Source organism: Ostrea edulis, chromosome 10 (genome assembly GCF_947568905.1).
Source record: "Ostrea edulis chromosome 10, xbOstEdul1.1, whole genome shotgun sequence".
NCBI classification, from domain to species: domain Eukaryota; kingdom Metazoa; phylum Mollusca; class Bivalvia; order Ostreida; family Ostreidae; genus Ostrea; species Ostrea edulis.
Genome location: NC_079173.1, coordinates 45,156,286 through 45,175,002, shown reverse-complemented (window position 1 = coordinate 45,175,002; position 18,717 = coordinate 45,156,286). Strand labels below are relative to the sequence as shown.

The 18,717-nt window shown below is 34.4% G+C and overlaps 1 protein-coding gene across 9 annotated transcripts in view; it reads left to right on the top strand.

The window, feature by feature from the left end:
* The window catches only part of LOC125653150 (uncharacterized), a 140,601-nt gene that overhangs the window by 101,222 nt on the left and 20,662 nt on the right, over positions 1-18,717 (top strand). Inside the window, exons 1-2 of one of the 9 annotated variants that reach the window (XM_056151476.1) lie at positions 4,160-4,404; positions 17,193-17,253. The exons of 5 other annotated variants lie outside the window; for them this stretch is intronic. The gene's annotated coding sequence lies outside the window, so the exon portion shown is untranslated. Of the gene's footprint in view, positions 1-4,159; positions 4,405-9,025; positions 9,154-17,192; positions 17,264-18,717 lie in introns of those variants that run through there. 3 more of the 9 variants (XM_056151474.1, XM_056151473.1, XM_056151475.1) reach the window with 3 other exon arrangements.

The following is an 18,717-nucleotide window of genomic DNA, read 5'->3' as shown; positions in this document are numbered from 1 at the left end:
GATACATTCTTTATAAATCTTTTGGTGGGTAGTACATGTCTATAACTACTAGGGTAGTCTCCGTAGAGCTAAAATACCGAGGGCTACCCCTTTCCTATAGAAATCCGCCTTAGAGTCTTTATAGAGCCGCCCATTCTGTGGCCCTAAAGGGGCTGGGAAAAACAATCCAACATGGTACCCTGCTTAGAATTTAATGCTCTTTCTAACAAAAGTATCGGCATTGCTTTATCTAGCTCCGTCTAGGCACTCCGACGCGAATGCGGGACACACCTCACAGCCCCAGAAGCGAATTTCCGTATTTTCGCTAAATACGGCAAATTGGACGGCCTTTTCCACCTCGGGGAATTAAGTATTCGATTTTAATTTATTTTTCCTACAAAGATACATTCTTTAAGAATCTCTTGGTGGGTAGAACATGCCTATACCTACCTGAGTAGTTTCCGTAGATCTAAAATACCGAGGGCTACCCTTTTCATATAGAAATCCGCCATAGAGTCTTTATAGAGCCGCCCTTTCTCTGGACCTAAAAGGGCTTGGAAAAAAAACGATTAAACATGGTACCCTGCTTGAAATTTAATGCTCTTTACAACAAAAATGTCGGCGTGGCTCTATCTAGCTCTGTATAGGCACCTCGAGGCGAATGCGGGACCCCCTGCTGACCGGGAAAGCATTTTCCGTATTTTAGGTAGATGCGTCAAATTGGACGGCCATTTGTTCTTCGGAGAGTTAAATAATGGACTTTAATTTTTTTCCCCAAATAGATATATTCTTTATAAATCTTTTGGTGGGTAGAACATGTCTATACCTACAAGGGTAGTCTCCCTAGAGCTAAAATACCGAGGGCTACTATTTTCATATAGAAATCCGTCATAGAGTCTTTATAGACCCGCCCTTTCTATGACCCTAAAGGGGCTGAAAAAACAGTCCAATATGCTACCCTGCTTAGAATTTCATTGTCTTTCTAACAAAAATATCAGCAATGCTCTATCTAGCTCTGTATAGCCACCCCAACGCGAGTGCGGGACCCCCCGCCAACCAGGAAAGCATTTTCCGTATTTTCGGGAGATGCGGCAAATTGGAAGGTCATTTTTTCCTCGGAGAGTTGATTAATCGACTTTAATGTAATTTTTCCATATAGATACAGTCTTTACAATTATTTTGGTGGGTAGAACATGCCTCTATCTACCTGGGTAGTCCCCGTGGAGCTAAAATACGTAAGGCTACCCCTTTTATACGGAAATCCGCCGTATAGTTTTGATGCAGTCGCTCTTTCTATCGCCCTAATGGGGCTGTAAAAAAAACAACCCAATATGCTACCCTGCTTGGAATTTAATTTTCTTTACAACAAAAGTATCAACATTGCTCTATCTAGCTCCGTATAGGCACCCCGACGCGAATGCGGGACCCCCGCACAGCCCCAGAAGCGAATTTCCGTAATTTCGTTAAATACGGCAAATTGGACGGCCTTTTCCACCTCGGGGTATTAACTATTCGATTTTAATTTATTTGTCCCGCATAGATACATTCTTTATGAATCTTTTGGTGGGTAGAACATGTCTCTACCTTCCTGGGTAATCTCCCTAGAGCTAAAATGCGGGGGTACCCGTAAACATTTTTTCATTGAATTTAGGATGTATTCGCTATTTTGAATGCCAGGTAAAATTTTATTTCTTATAAGTAGTCTTTGAAATTCTCATAAATTGTCGACATGTTTCCTGTCTCATCGTTAATATCAAGATATTACTAGTAATTGCATTAATGAACCTTTTAACTCGTGTCAAAAATGCGAAAAAAATCCTTTTAGTCAATATCGCCGTTATTTTGTCCCCTTTTACGGGCGTCTGCGATTTCTTAATTTTAATAATAAAATAAAGTTTAGAATACTATTTTGTAGTAAATTGGGTGCTCTTTCCATTAGAATTTTCAGAATGACGATATCTTAATTGGTATGGGCACCAGCAGGGATTAAATATGGCACAGAGCCCGAATTCCACGGCCATTCGTTTTTGCGATTTGTTCGATGTAAGGAATTTCAATTGGTGCCTTTATTTCTTAACAGATTTTCAATTTTTTTCCCCACAAACATACATTATTGGGCTACAATTGCATCCTATTTTGTTTCCAATATGATGTCAAACATCGGACAAAGAGCCAATTTATATAGGGCACTTCCGTTAATTTTTCGAAAATTTCCATTTTCAATCCTTTATAAAATATTCATTTATCAATGGAATTATACAAACTTGGTGTCTAATTGTAGGTATTTACAAGCCCTTTCCAATGATATAAAACTTAATAAAATCCAAGCACCACAGATCAAATTATAAGCGGTCAAAATAATTACCGGTAAAAAAAAAATGGGGGTAGTCTACAGAAAACAGTCGGAAGGGGGTAGGCCTCAAAATGATATCGCCTTACAAATTTAATGCAACGTTACCTAATAAATTTGGAAACTTTTGATACTAGGAAGATCAATTTTGGGGCCTATTGAACGGAGATATACGCGCGCGAAAACGGACTAATTTTTGAAAATTAATTTTCGTGCGGAAGCCCCGATATCACGCGCTCTGGGTATCGTATTTATGCATAGAAATAAACAAACTTGGTATCAATCGATAGGTATTGAATAGATCTACATAATTATGAAAAAAATATATAATTTTACATGTAAAGATGTCTGCCAAAAGCCGAACATTTCAAAAAAGAGGTGGGTAGGGTTAAGAAAACAGTTAGCAAAAAATAGGCCTCAATACGATATCGCCTTCAAATTTTAACATAAAATGTCCGAAGGATGTACCTAGACAGGAAAATAGGTGCCAATGTTCTGTCGCATCCGATACCTGAGATACAGCCACTCAAACTGACATCGATATGAAATTTTTCGGTTTTCGTACAAATTCGGATTTGCGGTCCTATAGCTTCCGTATTTATTATTCGATCTTTACAAACTTGGTGTTGCTAGATAGGTATTGAACATATCTATCCATTGATATAAAGTTTTTTAATTGTACTATACCAAATAAAAATGTTATGGGCGGTCAAAAGTGGATTTTAAAAAAAAAGGGGGGGAGGTGGGTGTAAAAAAGACTTGGGTTCTCCTCGAAATACCCAAAATATTTAATGTAACTTTTTTTAATCTATAGTACACATAACTATCTACGTTTTGATACCGAGATTGTTAAAATATCACGCGCAATAATTTTTTTTTACGGCCGATTGAAATTGGTAAGGTCTGATAGAGAAATTTCGAAAAATGGCCCCCACCCCCAAAATCTTAAGAATTAATTTTTTTTTTATCATAAACGTGTTCTAGAAGCTCAAACTTACCTGCTAGTTTAAAAATTAATTGGATCAAAAAGGTGTGAATATCAAGGACGGCCTAACTTGAGTTCGTCTCCTTACAATGAGTGTGCTGTGGTATACTTATGATAATCAGTAAAGCTTAAACACTCTTTCTTTTTATGGCAATTTTCTGGGTCCCTTGAATGCATTTCTCAGCTCGTCATTCGCAGTTAATAAATTACATGTACATTTGAATATCGATAAATTTAACTTAAATAAATATTAAAACGATCGTACATTGTGAAAGTGTCGAACAAATGTAGAAAGAACAAGAGTTGCTAAAGAGTATACAATACTATTGTAATAAACACAACTGTCGGTTTTGGTGTTCTTACTGAAGCAGTCTGTATATTTATTTCAGTCCAATTTCTGTAGTTGGAGTTGATCCCTTTAAATTGTAAAAGTCAGCCGTCGATTGTAAAAGTCAACCTCTTAGTAAAACTCCTATGACACTTCTGTTGCCAATTGTGAAGAATCGACAACAACATATTGAAGAACACTGCTTTCTTCTCTGCTTGATTGGAAAAGACCGAGAATATTATCAACGAATCAACCGCTGGAAAAAACCTAATGTCACGAAACAAAAATAAAACACCCACCGCAAAATATTGTTTCCCCCCAAAACCATTCAATACAGGCAAAGTCGTAAGCAAAACGCCCATGATAATTTCTGACTAATTCCAAACTGCATAAATTTTCATGTTTATAAAATCTAAATGTGGCGTTTAAATGAAATGTCGATAGGCACACAGAAGCTTCAGTCGGTTACATGACACAGTTGTACACCTGGTTGCGGATCAATGATCTTTAAAAGACCTACTTTAAAACTACCCAAGCAGCCGCCATTAGTGTGAACCTGAGGAATGCGGAAGAAACATTGAAAAGTTTGTACAAGACACTCTTTACGGGTAAATTATAAAATGGATATATCACAAGGACGCTGAGTTCTCCATTATTTAAAAAACAAAGCATTCAATTAGTAGTACAAGTGATAAGGTGGAGCCATTCAACGATCTGACTGCAAATGGCTGTTCTTCAAAATACCCCCGGACCCGCAGAAGGGTAAGTTACCTGGTAAATATAAATCCTGGGGCGCTGTGTTTTATTTTTTATATTGAAATACACTATATTATAACTTATGTAACGTGTTTTTTATTAATATAAAACAACGTGAATAATAGCGTAATGATTTAGTACGTTTTGAGACCGTGACTAACAACATGCATGACGTCACAGTGTATACAGATACATAAGTCTAGTTCATGTACCCACGCGTCATGTACATAATTAGTATTCGTTTAATGTAGATCAAATCAATGCGATTTAATCCAAATGTAGATGATAGAAACCAAATGCTGAATGGTAAAACTGGATGAATATGGTTGTTCTACAACCATTAAATTTATATATCAGGGGCGGATCCAGGAATTGCGGTTAGGGGATGCAACTTTTTGATACAGGAGGTCTGGGGACCGACGAGGCCAATTTCCTACAAGCTCCTAAAGTTTTTATAGATTTTATAGGGCAAGAAATATGTCTCCTATGCACTCATGTAAACTTATCATTCTCTATCATTTTTGATAAGGTGAAATCAATAAAATGGTGCAAATTTTAAGAAGATTTGGAAAAGTAAAAAAAAAAAAAAAAGCATGCAAGTTTAACTAATAAAAGTAATTCAATAGATTAAAAGATTTTGTCTTTTTATCTTTCCGAGAGTCACGGGCACTTGTTTCTGTAGATAACTTATGACCTCTGAGGTCGTATTTACCGAAACAAGTGCCTGTGCTGAGAGTGAGTGAAATTATTTATTCTTCTATCGTTCACTATTTTTCTAAACAAGAAATCACGGTTTTACCTTAAATTTGAAAAAAAAAAAATCAGGGGGCGGCTGAGTTAAACTTCGCATTCTTACACCTTTAATTTGCTTAATTACGTCTCATGCAAAGTCGGACGAAAAGAATCTTCATAATGCCAAGGGTTTGTGATTACGCACCCTCCCTATTTATGTGGCGGGTACGCGATCACAAAACCTTGACATTGTGAGAATGGAGGAAAAGTAAAATTGATGTGCGAGTCCTTATTTGTGAATAAACACCATTTTTTTCCTGCGGAAATTGAGTTTTATTGACTTTATTATTATTATGGGCCGACCCCTTATATAAGTTTGTAGAAGTCGCCTGCGTTTTTGCGGGACTGCTGTTTAATACCATGGAAATTAAATGTTCTAATAATGAATGATACGTTGGTATATTTAGGGCATGCATTTTTTTTTTTTTTTACTTCTTATTTTGGGAAATATCATGTCGTTCACACGAGATAATTATCTCGTTCGCGTGACTTATTTTCTTGTTTACACGACTTATTATATCGTGCGAACGACATAATTTCCTTAATTTTTAAAAACTTTTATTGTGTGTAGTCAATTTTGAATACCAAACAGGATTGTATATTTCTTTAATATGAAATTCCACTGTGTCATCATGAAAACTCAAATGAAAATAAAGAGGGTTTTAATTAGCAACATTCAGCTTTCTATAATTGTGTTTATAATTAGGTATTTACATATGTTTTACAGTAGTGCTATATGCTTTCTGGATGACTAATACCTTTTTTATGTTATCGTGTATCATTGGTTTAAATTCCTCAAAACCCAATGCCTCTACCAATACGTAGAAAGTCCTAACTTAGGGAATTTTACATTGTGGGGGGATTTCATATTCAAACAAGGTTAAGTTTAACCATGAGTAAGGTGTGCAAAAATCCAAGCTAGACTCATTTTAAATTAGTTACCAAGTTTTATATTCCTGTTTTGGTGGCTTCCAAAATACATGTAATGAAATAAAGAAAATATGTTTTTTTTGTGTGAAATAATCTTATAAGGGACATACACTTTAACCAATCAATTGCTTAATCATGATATTCACCATGAAAGCGCAAGTGAATTCACGCACATCTTTTATGCAGAGAATGAATAATTTTAAGGATATTTCAAGTTGCCGAATTTACACTCTCATGCAATTTTTTTTTTTAACTTTGATGTCACCACCCTCGCTCAAAGAAATCAAAGAACGTATTTTTAATAGATATTCAGATTTGTCCATGTAGTTTATTTCTTTTATTTTGCAAAAGTTCTTTGTTTTTCGAAGAAATAACTTGTTAATTCCACTTACACAAAGAGTACTATTAGAGGCACATGGTTGAAATTTACAACTTTCATCCATACTAAATACTGAAGTCAACTTCTGAATACCATAGACTTTGGTCAGTTAATTATATAGTAAGTGTAAAGTAAAAAAAAAATACAAAACTTATCTCGTGCAAAAAACATAATAAGTCGCGCGAACGAGATTTTTATGTCGTGCCAACGAAATATCTGTTAAATGCACATAATTTTCCTTAACGCCCCACCACTTTCAAACTAAATTTGAGGAATGTTAAATATAATGAAAATCAGTGTGTGAAAATCAATGTCGGATCGCGTAAACTTACAGGAGTTTACCCCTTCCCCAAACTATTTAAATTTAGATCTTTTATCCTATAATCAATTTGATGCAGTAATAATGTTCGCGGAAAAAATTAAGTACCATATTCTGATATATCTCTTTCTTTCTGTCGCGCTCTCTTTTTAAAACCAAAGTCAAAGGGGCCTGTGTGTTGCAACATCAGTAGGCCCACCCCTCTAGATCAGCTGATGTAATGTACATGCGTTGTTGCACATATAACATCTGGTCGTCCAAAATATTGAACATTAATAATGAAGAATTGATGATATGCTAAAGATGTCTTGACCCTGATCTAAATAAATAGACGACTAATATTTACAGAATTTGTGACATCATGACCCAACGCAGCCTAAAAAACAAAAATCACACAATCAACATTTGAATAAAATCAGAGACTTAAAACATTTGACAGTCACATATTAGTTTTAATGAATTGAGGACCGCATCGTGGTGTGTGTCCTCTGTATTTAGGGGAAAGTAACTCCCGCTGCATTGTGAAACATGTATTCTATTTAGAGATTTTTTATTCAAATATAATATTTTTTACCATTTTAACGTGCAACGTCACGGAAAAGAAATTATATTTAGTCGATGTGAAGTACAAGTATATATCCTGTTTTTTTGTTTCGATCGATCGGACATGCGTAAACTCTCTCTCTCTCTCTCTCTCTCTCTCTCTCTCTCTCTCTCTATCTCTCTCTCTCTCTTGACTGAATAGTCCAGGGCAGAGTCCCGGGGGGACGATTATAGCAAATCAGGGCCCCCTAAAGCATTTAAAAAGCTTCTTTTTAAACAAAATATATTTAATACTTGACCACAGTTTTTGTTTAAACATGATTTTAAGAATGAGTTAAGATACGTGACTTTCAATAATGGACTCCGTGTCCAATCTTTACATAACACGTAATGCGACGGCGTAATGTAAATTAAATTACAGAATGTATCACAGACATTGGCGATGACCATCAATTTAGTTGGCATCATATAACCACCTCTCAGCATCTGTAAGTTTATCTCTAATTTACATTAAGCTACCGTGTACGTTGTGCCTTTAAAATTAATGATTTGGAATTGTTGCAGTTTCACACACTCTCTCTTCTCTTATCTTTCTCTCAATGATGCAGTTTTTTCTATATTTGTTTTGGTCACAGAATAATGTGCAGCATGGACACGATTTAAGCTGAACATTTTCAAATTTTATCTTCTTTTTTTTTTCATTTTTAATGTTTAGGATGCTTAACTACGGTATTTCTAATAGTCAGCAAAAATTTGAACGTCAGCTGTCGAAGTATATGGGGGATACAGAGCTCACAATTCATTGTTATGGTTGATTGATTGTTTTGATGTTTTTCGCCACATTCAACATTTTTTTAATCCGGTTTATGTTGTGTAAACAAGGCTCGTGCCAAGATTTTCTTTACATGTTGGTTAAATATGCTAGCAAATGTTTCTTAGAACCGATTTTGTTTCCATTTTCAAGTTATATCTTAACACAATTGAATAGTTTCTAGTGTTTGGTACATCTCATTTTGTTTTCTATCAAGCAATCTATATGTAAACAAAAACATGGCACGAGCCTTGTTTAGATAACAAAATATTGAGAGTGATGTATCTCACTTGTAACCCAACAACTGATATTCAAATTTTGGTTAAGTGATAGAAACATTTTCAAGTTAGTTACGCATTGTAAACACTAAAAATGAAAAAAAACAAAAAAAACAATTCAGCTCAAATCGTGGACACGCCCCTTTAATGACCCCCCCCCCCCCCCCAACACACACACATTTAATTCGTTCATCGCCGGATTGGATTAACATGTCTCTAAATTTTACCAGCCCTCAAGGTGTAATTTTATCGCTCTTTTAAAGAAGGGAATATTCTTTGGAACACACCATATTTGATACCCCCCTCCTGTAGCGATAGTAGATGAGCGGATCATAGGATCTAATTTTAATTAGATTGTAAACATGTGAACAGCACCTGGATATGGGGTTAGTTTTGTTTGCGGGTAAAAATAAACAGAAAATATTGTGTAGGGTGTTGTTTTAAAGTCTAATGACAAGTGGTATCTATAATCGGGTTCGATGTTTGAGACGAAAATAAGCGATAAATCCAATTTGTCGAAGTGAATTTCGCGCCTTTGCCGCTGCGATTAAAGCGACATCACATCAAGGTGCAGCAGACGACAGGGCTGAGACTATAATCCTAGTTTTTCTTCGTGTGTGTAGATCTAATACATGACTGCTAAACTCAACATTGCCAGCAGAGACGAGGGAACTAAGACTACGGATAAAAGTATCTAAACGTGGTAAAGTAAGAATGTTGATGATTGTCAAACACAGGTCTCCTTTATTCAGAATTTCCTTTGATCACTCTAGGCCTGATTCCCGAAACGACATTACACTTACCCCGGCAACGGGAACACGTAATTATTTATATATATAATAATATAATTATTGCCTCTTTTCTTAATGTTTGCTTGTAAGAGTTATCGCTCCTTTCCCTGAAATACATGAATACATTTACATTGGGCCAAGAAAATTGGCCAAGATTGGGCAAAAAAATATAGTATGTTGGTTTCCACTTTCACGGTTTTTTCACTCAATTTTTTATAGGGACATTTTCTAGGGTAGGTAGGGAAAGTGGAAGCCAACATATATTATTTTTGGCCTTGGATATGAATTCGCTTAGCAATACTAGGGCTGGGTATCGTTTGGAAAATTTCGATACGATACATATTGCAATACAGAGAGACGATATGCGATACGTATTGACGATACAATGTAAGTAGATTTACACTTAATTTTGAGGATTAAAATGATTAAATAATAACAAAAATAAAGCTTCGCCTATTCTTTTTCTCTCATTTGCATAGTGTTAGCTTGAATTAATATATCATAAAAGGCAATTGTGCATGAAATTATTATCTATTTGTTTTTATCAATATTGTTAACATATTTTCTCTTCATGAAAACAAGGGCATCCATATTCTCTGTCTTTAAACAAACCCTAAGGCCTAGATAAATAAAGTGTGTGTTTCCGGTCCCCCGACCGACCCTAAAATATATTAGCCGACCATGAAAAATTTATACACCGATATACTTCCCGGAAGTAAACAATTCTGGTTTCACTATTCCTTATCTCGATCATTTCCGTGTTTGAGAAAATACGTATTCCTTTACGTATTAAACAAAAATGTTCTGAGAGCGATTTCTCCGGGGGGGGGGGGGGTGCAGCGTGTTTGTCTTGCCAAGCATATTGCTGGCAATTATGATAGGAAAATGCAAACATCAAGAGGGAAAAAACTTTATGGTAAAAACAATGAAACATTGTTTAGTATTTTTGAGAAGCATCATGAAGGGCTATCTGATTGGCCAAAGCACTGCGAAACTACAATATTATGTTGGCCAAATAAATCGCATTCCAAAAACATGGAGCCGTATGAAGTTCAGGGCAGTATTTCTGTTGGTGATTTAGCAAGATTTGAAATGAAATATTTAGAGTTTATTTGTGAACCAGACGTTGACCCTACATTAGATGCAGGGTTGTTAGTGGCAACTGAATCAGCGACCAAAAAGGCTATTGATGCCTTCCAGGTTTTAATGTCGAAAAGACGAACATTTCAATATTAAGAACAAAATACCCAGGTAGCTTTTGCATAACTATGTCGGTGTAATATGCATTTTTCAAAATAGTTTTACATGTACACAATATGCTTTAATCCTGATATAAAATGTCATATTGTCAAAGTTGAATTTTAAACAATATAATGTTCAAATAAAATCAAATATTTACCCTACCTACCTACCCTATTTTTTTTTTCAGGCTGGAATAGGAAACGCACTGTTCATTTATCTTGGCCTAATTGCTGGTACAATATATCCCACTCTAAGTCTAAGGCAGCAGAGGAAATTATTGTTAGGATGAATCTGCACATATGAATTATAACTTCATTTATTTGTTCATATATTTCTTCATACAAAAATTGCGACTGCAGATCACGTTCGACTCTGATCACTACATACATCATTCATCGATAGACTTCTTGCCATTTTTCTGACAGTTAGCTTTACATGTCTGATGTCATAGCAAATGTGTTGTTAAATTACTTGTACCACCAGAGCTTACGACCTCTGTTTCACAAACTTTACACTTTGTTTTTTTCAAGCTACAAATATGTAATATTTGAAAACTGAGACCACGATATCGTCACCACTCGCACACTTTCGACACATGTTTGTGTTGTATGCAGTCAAGGAGCAAATGACATTTAGATAGTTCGTTCGTATATTTTCAATTTATTTGTTAACTCGTTCATGAAATCTCGCTTAAGATACGTTAATGACCACTCTTAATATATTAAACGATACGAGACTCGCTGTATCGGTTATCATATTGCACAAAAATACCGATGTATATCGATAATCGATATATTGATCGAGCCCTAAGCAATACATGTACTGTCTAGCCCTTGGCATTATATCCTAACACTACATCGAAGGCACCACAGATTTTCTAAAAATCACAAATGCAAACATACGAACATTTCTTGTAAATCATTTTAGCTCACCTGAGCTTTTCTGATTGCCTGTTGTCCGTCGTCTTTCCGTCTGTCTGTAAACTTTTTACATTAAGAGTTTCAACTTCTTCTCCAGAACCACTGGGCCAATTATAACCAAACTTGGCCAAAAGCATGCTTGGATAAAGGGCTTTCAAGTTTGTTCAAATGAAGGGTCATGTCAAATTCAAATGGGAGATAATCACAAAAAAGGCAGATATATGGTTGGGTCATTTAAAAATCTTCTCAAGAACCGCTGGACTAGAAGAGCTGAAATTTGCATGAAAGCCTCCTGACATAGTGCAGATTCAAGTTTATCAAAATCATGGCCCCAGGGGGTTGAATGGGACCACAATAGGGGATCAAAGTTTTATTTTAAAATATATAGGAAAATCATTAAAAATCTTCTCAAGAACCACGGGGCCAGTAAAGCTGAGATTTACATGAAAGCTTCCTGACATAGTGCAGATTCAATTTTGTCAAAATCATGGCCCCCAGGAGTAGGTTAGGGCAACAATAAGGATCAAAGTTTTACATGCGAATATATAGGGAAAATCTTTAAATATTAACCAAGGTGAGTGATGTGGTCCAAAAGCTCGCTTACATGCATTTTTTGCGTAATGTTGAGGTCTTATATCGCTTCTTGCAAATCGGTTCAAAATTCTAATATTTGTACATGTATGTAACATTGAAATAAAATCAAAATCCTCACACAATATCCCACTACACCTGTACACATGTGTAAAAACATGCCTTCAATATAACCCCATGTGAACTGAAAACACACGGCTTCAAAAGATTTATATAACTGATGTAACCAGTGAAAGATAGACTTTTCCTCTAGCTGTCCAACACCCCCCCCCCCCCCCCTCAATTTAATATAATACGTTGGATGAAAAAGTGAAATTAAGGAAGATTCAGCGATCTTATATATATAAATCCTATAGATGAAGAATACAAAAGACTTTTGTACTTTTAGTGTATGACAAATACATTCCCTGGAAACACCAGAGGTACAGGGTTTTCACTTCCTTTTCATTGAAGAGGCCTATAAAGGATTTGAGGAGGCCCAAAAAATTTGGGGGGGGGGGGGGGGCTGGGGAAATTTTTGAAAATCAGGTCGCAAAATCCTGCATTCTGGCACATTCTGAGGGTAAATTTATTGTTTAAAATATGTGAAATTATATATCTTTTTTTCAGGTATTTCAGCAAAGTGCATAAAATATGACATTCAGTCGTCAGCATTCAAATTCAGATCTATAACAAAAAGTTTGTTTTCAAATAAAAATGAATCATGATCAATTAAGTCCCAGAAAATTTTGAAAATCAGGAACGCAAAATCCAGTATTCTGGCCCAGGTTTAAAATTTGTTTTATTTTTAACCTTTAGATCGCTTTGGATTTGACTGTTCACACATTTTTGTTATACAGAATAATTAAAATAGATAAAAACTTGTTGAAATGACAAATTTTAAATGTCAATAGTTTTAAAAAATGTTAATTCATAAATCTGTATAAATTAATTGTGGATATTAGGGAAATCATGTATAATAGACATACAGTAGAAGAAATACCAGCTTTGGAGTTATTGCCCTTGACAACATTTTTTTAATTAGAAAGAATTGATAATCTATGGAAAATATAAACTTTTTTCAAAATCAATCTTAGTTAACCAAAATTTTTATTTTATGCAGTGATTAAAATTCCTCCGAAAGAAAATTGATAAAGATATTTGCAAATACCTATGACATCAAACGAGGATCGATTAACCTTAACTTCTTGAAAACTACCAGACCAATTTTTTTCGAATTTGGTATGAAGACATTGGGACAAGGGGGACGTAAATTGTAAATTTCAGATCTCCAGCTCTCCTGGGACCTTAGGGAGCAGGGCAAAAACTGTCCAAAATTGACAACTTTTCAAAATTCTTCTCAAGAACCGCACACGTGTAAGAAAAACTAAATCATTAATGCATGGTGATGGAGAGCAGGAAGGTTTCTACCGAAATTGTAAATTTCATGATCCCGGGTTAGAGGTTCTGACCCCAGGGCATGGCCAAACTTGTTATATAGTGTGTATGTGTAAAACAATTAAATAACACTTAAATAACATCTTCTTTATTGCTGTTGATACTAAATTGAAACTAAATGGATAAAGCAGGTAGTCGTTTACCAATATTGTAAATTTGATCCCCAGAGTAAGGGTTCTGACCCCAGGGTGAGGCCAAACTTAGTATATAGTATTCATGTGTAAGTTTGCTGATAAATATGCACTGTATAAAGTCTAAATGTGTTCATAGGAATAGCAGAAAAGGGTGTACAAAAAATGGTACATTTCACAACCCAGGGTTAGGCAAATTCAACTTAATTAGTAGATTATCATTCAGGGTCATCAAAAAGTATGGGGCGGATGGGAGGATTTTATTTTCTTATTTTTATTTTATGAGAAAAATATTAAAGACAAACGTTTTTTGGTTGTTTTTTTTTCAACAGATGCGTATCATTTAATGCCAGTGGATATCAATCTATGCTCTTTGACAGATGAATTCCAGGTTAAGCTTTAATTTGAAACAGAAATATACCCAACTTCTTCAAGATTTACGCCTGTAAGAACGCGAGAAATTAGGAAAACCATATTGTTCGATTTTCTTCCCGTGGCTTTTTACATTCCTCTACCGGAAATGTAAACAAAAAGTGTAAAGTCCAGAGTCGGAGATGAAAATATTCCGAAAATCGCAAGTTTCGCAAAATAACAAAAATTCGGGTCGGGCCAATTTTGGAAGGGCGGGCGGGGATGATAATATATCAATTAACTTGAATTGGCCTTATGACTTAAGGATGAGTCTAAATTAGTCATATGTTTTGATGTTTTAATGTTAATACACCTATTATTTAAAGCCTTTCATCAGTGTATGCACCTAAAAACAAATAATCCGGAAATCATTTAAATTTTGTTCAGATTTTCTTTTATATGTACATCAGAGTTTGACATTTACTTTTTTGAGCACTAGACCAGTCGGGCTACTTCAAATGATTTTTACTAGACCTGACCTTACATCCACTAGCCCTGACCAACTTTCCAGAAAAAAAACCCATTGATTGTTTCTCCATATTTAGATACTTAATTAAAATGACAAACGTTAAGTTTCAACTAAAACGTATTTAATTGTCTCAAAAAAATCTTTAGTCTCGTCATTCAATTTGATGTTTTTATTTTCAAACGCATTTTCTGTTTCTTTAAATTCTACCTGGCACAGAAATTTTTTAGTCAATTTATTAGAATAAAATGCCCTCAACCACTTTTTTTAAAATTTCTATTTCATAAGCCCTGCTTTGTTTCTTCCCTACCTATTCCTTTTTTTCTGAATCTCTCGGGACATCTTTCCTTGAGGACGAAAAGTCGTATTTGAATATAGAGACATTTCCGCACACGTGTCAACACCGAAAAATGGCTGTTTATGATGTAATATATTAATTTTATAGACGCTTTCTTATCTTCAATTAAGATAAACTTTTCTTTTTTTTCAAATGAAAATAAATTCAGTTTATATCTATTTATCCGCAACATAACTTTACACACATTAACATCGAGTAAATTTCATAAAACATCACTTCCGACAGCGACTATTAATAGAACTAAAAATAGAGATTATGTCATCACGCGGTTCAATGTTGCTTGTTAACTCTTCACAGTGATTTTTTTTAGTAAAGAATAAAATATCTTATTGTTTATAGTAAAGTTTCTTGTTTATTTTGTCAACACGACCAGTCGGACTGGTAAATCGACAATTTACCCGACCGGAACTATCATCTAGTAGACTCGGTCGGTCGGGCGTGCCTTAGTGTCAAACCCTGTACATGTATGTCAAACCAGATCAAAGGTTTTAGCAAACAAACAAAATGGTGAGAGAATTAACGGTTATAATAACAACGACATTCAACAGTCAGATAAAGGAGTCGGACTCTGATAACTTTCAGACATTGTGATTATAAATAAATTCCATTAGGAACAAAGAAAAATTCAGATGTTTCCATATGTTTAATGATTCTGCTATCAATGATCAATCTATTGTTCCCGCTAAGGTCCACAAATACCTGTTAATGTCTAAAAAGCATATCAAAATATATACTATGACTCACTTAGCATATCAAACCGTAATGATCTAAACAAATCAAACACTTGTCTGAATTTTATAAATGCAGAAGATAATAAATATGAGACACCGGAGCAAATAAAAAGGTTTTATATAAATATTCATTCATTCAATAATTTAATAGTAAAATAATCATGACATGGAATTTGTTGTTTTTTGTGAACCTACTGATGATTTAAAGCTTAAAACTAAAACTTGTAAAAGTATCGTTTATGATGCAATAGGTAATAATAAGTTTTGGCAATAAATCTTTGACATTTAGACTTTGACAGAGGTGCCGTCGCGTATCTCAGTATTTAAAAGTTAGGATCGCAGGTGTTTCAGATGAAATATGAATATTCATGTAAGTATGGACTTTAAAATCAGAGGTCCCGTGTCATGACTGACATTAGCACTTAGAAACTTCCTCACTACTACTGCCCTGAATCTAAATTTGTGGGACTTCTGCCACTGGTGAAGTCTCAATATGAGTGTAAAGTTATTGATGGGACATTAAACGCACACTGTTTATTATTCTCATGTAAAATGGTAAAAATAACGAAGAGTGGTCATAATTATCTACATTATCTCACACAAAATGTATCAGTAGAATTCTCTATATTATCTCTACACAAAATATATCAGTAGAATTCTTTATTATCTCTAAACAAAATGTATCACAATAATTCTCTATATTATCTATATACAAAATGTATCAGAATAATTTTCTATATTATCTCTACACAAACTGTATTGGAAGAATTCTTTATATTATCTCTACACAAATGTATCAGAAGAATTCTCTATATTATATCTACACAAAATGTATTGGAAGAATTCTCTATATTATCTCTATACAAAATGTATCAGAATAATTCTCTATATTATCACTATATAAAATGTATCGAAAGAATTTTGTATATTATCTCTCTACAAAATGTATCAGAATAATTCTCTATATAATTATCTCCACACAAACTGTATCAGAAGAATTCTCTATATTATCTCTATACACAAAATGTATCAATAGAATTCTCTGTATTATCTCTACACAAAATGTATTGGAAGAATTCTCTATCATCTCTAGACAAAATGTATCAGAATAATTCACTATATTATCACTACACAAAATGTATCAGAACAATTTTCTATATTATCACTACACAAAACGTATCAGAAGAATTCTCTATATTATCTCTTCACAAACTGTATCGAAAAAAATATCCATATTATCTCTCTACAAAATGTATCAGAAGAATTCTCTATATTATCTCTACACATAATATATCAGAAGAATTCTCTATATTATCTCTACACAAAATGTATCGGAAGAATTTTCTATATTATCTCTATACAAAATGTATCAGAATAATTCTCTATATTATCACTATATAAAATGTATCGAAAGAATTTTCTATATTATCTCTCTACAAAATGTATCTCTATATTATCTCTACACAAACTGTATTAGAAGAAGTCTCTATATTATCTCTACACGAACTGTATCGGAAGACTTTTCTATATTATTTCTACACAAAATCTATCGGAAGACTTTTCTATATTATTTCTACACAAAATCTATCGTAAAAATTCTCTATATTATCTCTACACAAAATATATCAGAAGAACTCTCTATAGCTTATCTTGTTTTCCTACAGGTGAGAAGACTTGGATGAATTGACATCACAGAGAAGGAAGAACGGAAGCCATTGTTATATGGTGGTACAATGTATCAGCTGTTCTATCACTTCATGCATATCGAGATTTCAGATAAGATACCCCAGAATTCATAGCTTAAGCAATGTTTTCTTTGACATTCAATTTTATTACTGATAACCCTATGTTACTGTAAATCTATTCGTTTTCCTGCTAAGGTGTACAAATGTTAAATTCTTCATTGCTTTTTTAGCTCACCTGAGTCGATGTGGGGGGCACAATATGGGAACAGCAATTTACATGGGGAAAAAATGGGCAAATCTTCTCAAGAACCACTGAGCAAAAAAAGTTTCCAAAACATTTCTTTTAGTGATGTAACCAGTGAAAATAGACTTTTCTTCTATTCTTCTAGCTGCCACCTCCCCCCCCCCCCCCCCCCCCTCCTCCACTGCAGGGGATCAAAGTTTTGGATACAAATATACACTGGACCAGAAAAGTTTACGTTTACATGTAAGCTTTCTCACATAGCACTGATTCAAAATCTCTCAGGGGCTGGGGTGGGTTTAGGTAGGAGCCATAACAGGGATTAAAGTTTGACAATAGAATATGTAAGGGAAATCATTCTGAGAATTTCACTTTTTAAATGGCATAAATAGTAGGTTTATGTCTTTTTGATGCGTCATAAACCTATAGCATTTGACATACACCTGACCAAAACTCCTTGCAGGGAATGCACCACATGTCCCTCCCCTCAAAATGCATCCATACTCGTCTGTTCAGCCATTGTGGTTTGAATTTACGTTTTCTTGTTGTTTTTTTTCATATAGCTTGCGTTTTTCTTGTTCTGATTTGTTTGTTTGTTTGACACCATTTGGTTTAATACCGGGCTTTGTGCCATCAAAATATTTTAACTGTAGAACCATTTACATGTCATTTGTTGACCTTCATCTCAAATTATATTGGCTAAGTCAGACGTATATTATTTTCTTTTAACATTCTTGCAGTATTTGAATATTTGCGAAATAAAGAAAAAAGGACAACTCTTGTTATATTGTTAGGGAAAATTTCAATTTAAAACTCGATCCCAATAAAATTCATCAATGCAGATAAAAAAAAACATCAACATTTAAAGACATTCGAATCATACTCTGAACATTTTGTCTAGAACACTAGTCATAATCTTCAAACCACTTACACACTTAAGTCGTATATTCTAAAATCAATGGGAGCACAATCCAGGTCCCAAAATAGATTTTGACGATTGTAAGGGAAAATATGTATTTTAAGTGCATTATCACACACGTACCATAATTATTTATTTGTTTCTTTGAATTTGGCATAGACAATTCGGGATATCTTATTTGCACATGACATGGTACAACCTCATTTGGCATAGCCGCGGTCTATCGGTTAAATTCTGAGACTGGAGAATCTTTAAATATGGGTTAAAGTGACTCGGGTGAGCAATGTGGCTCATGGGCCTCTTGTATTAAATATCCTACAGTTGCCATATCACTGCATAGATTA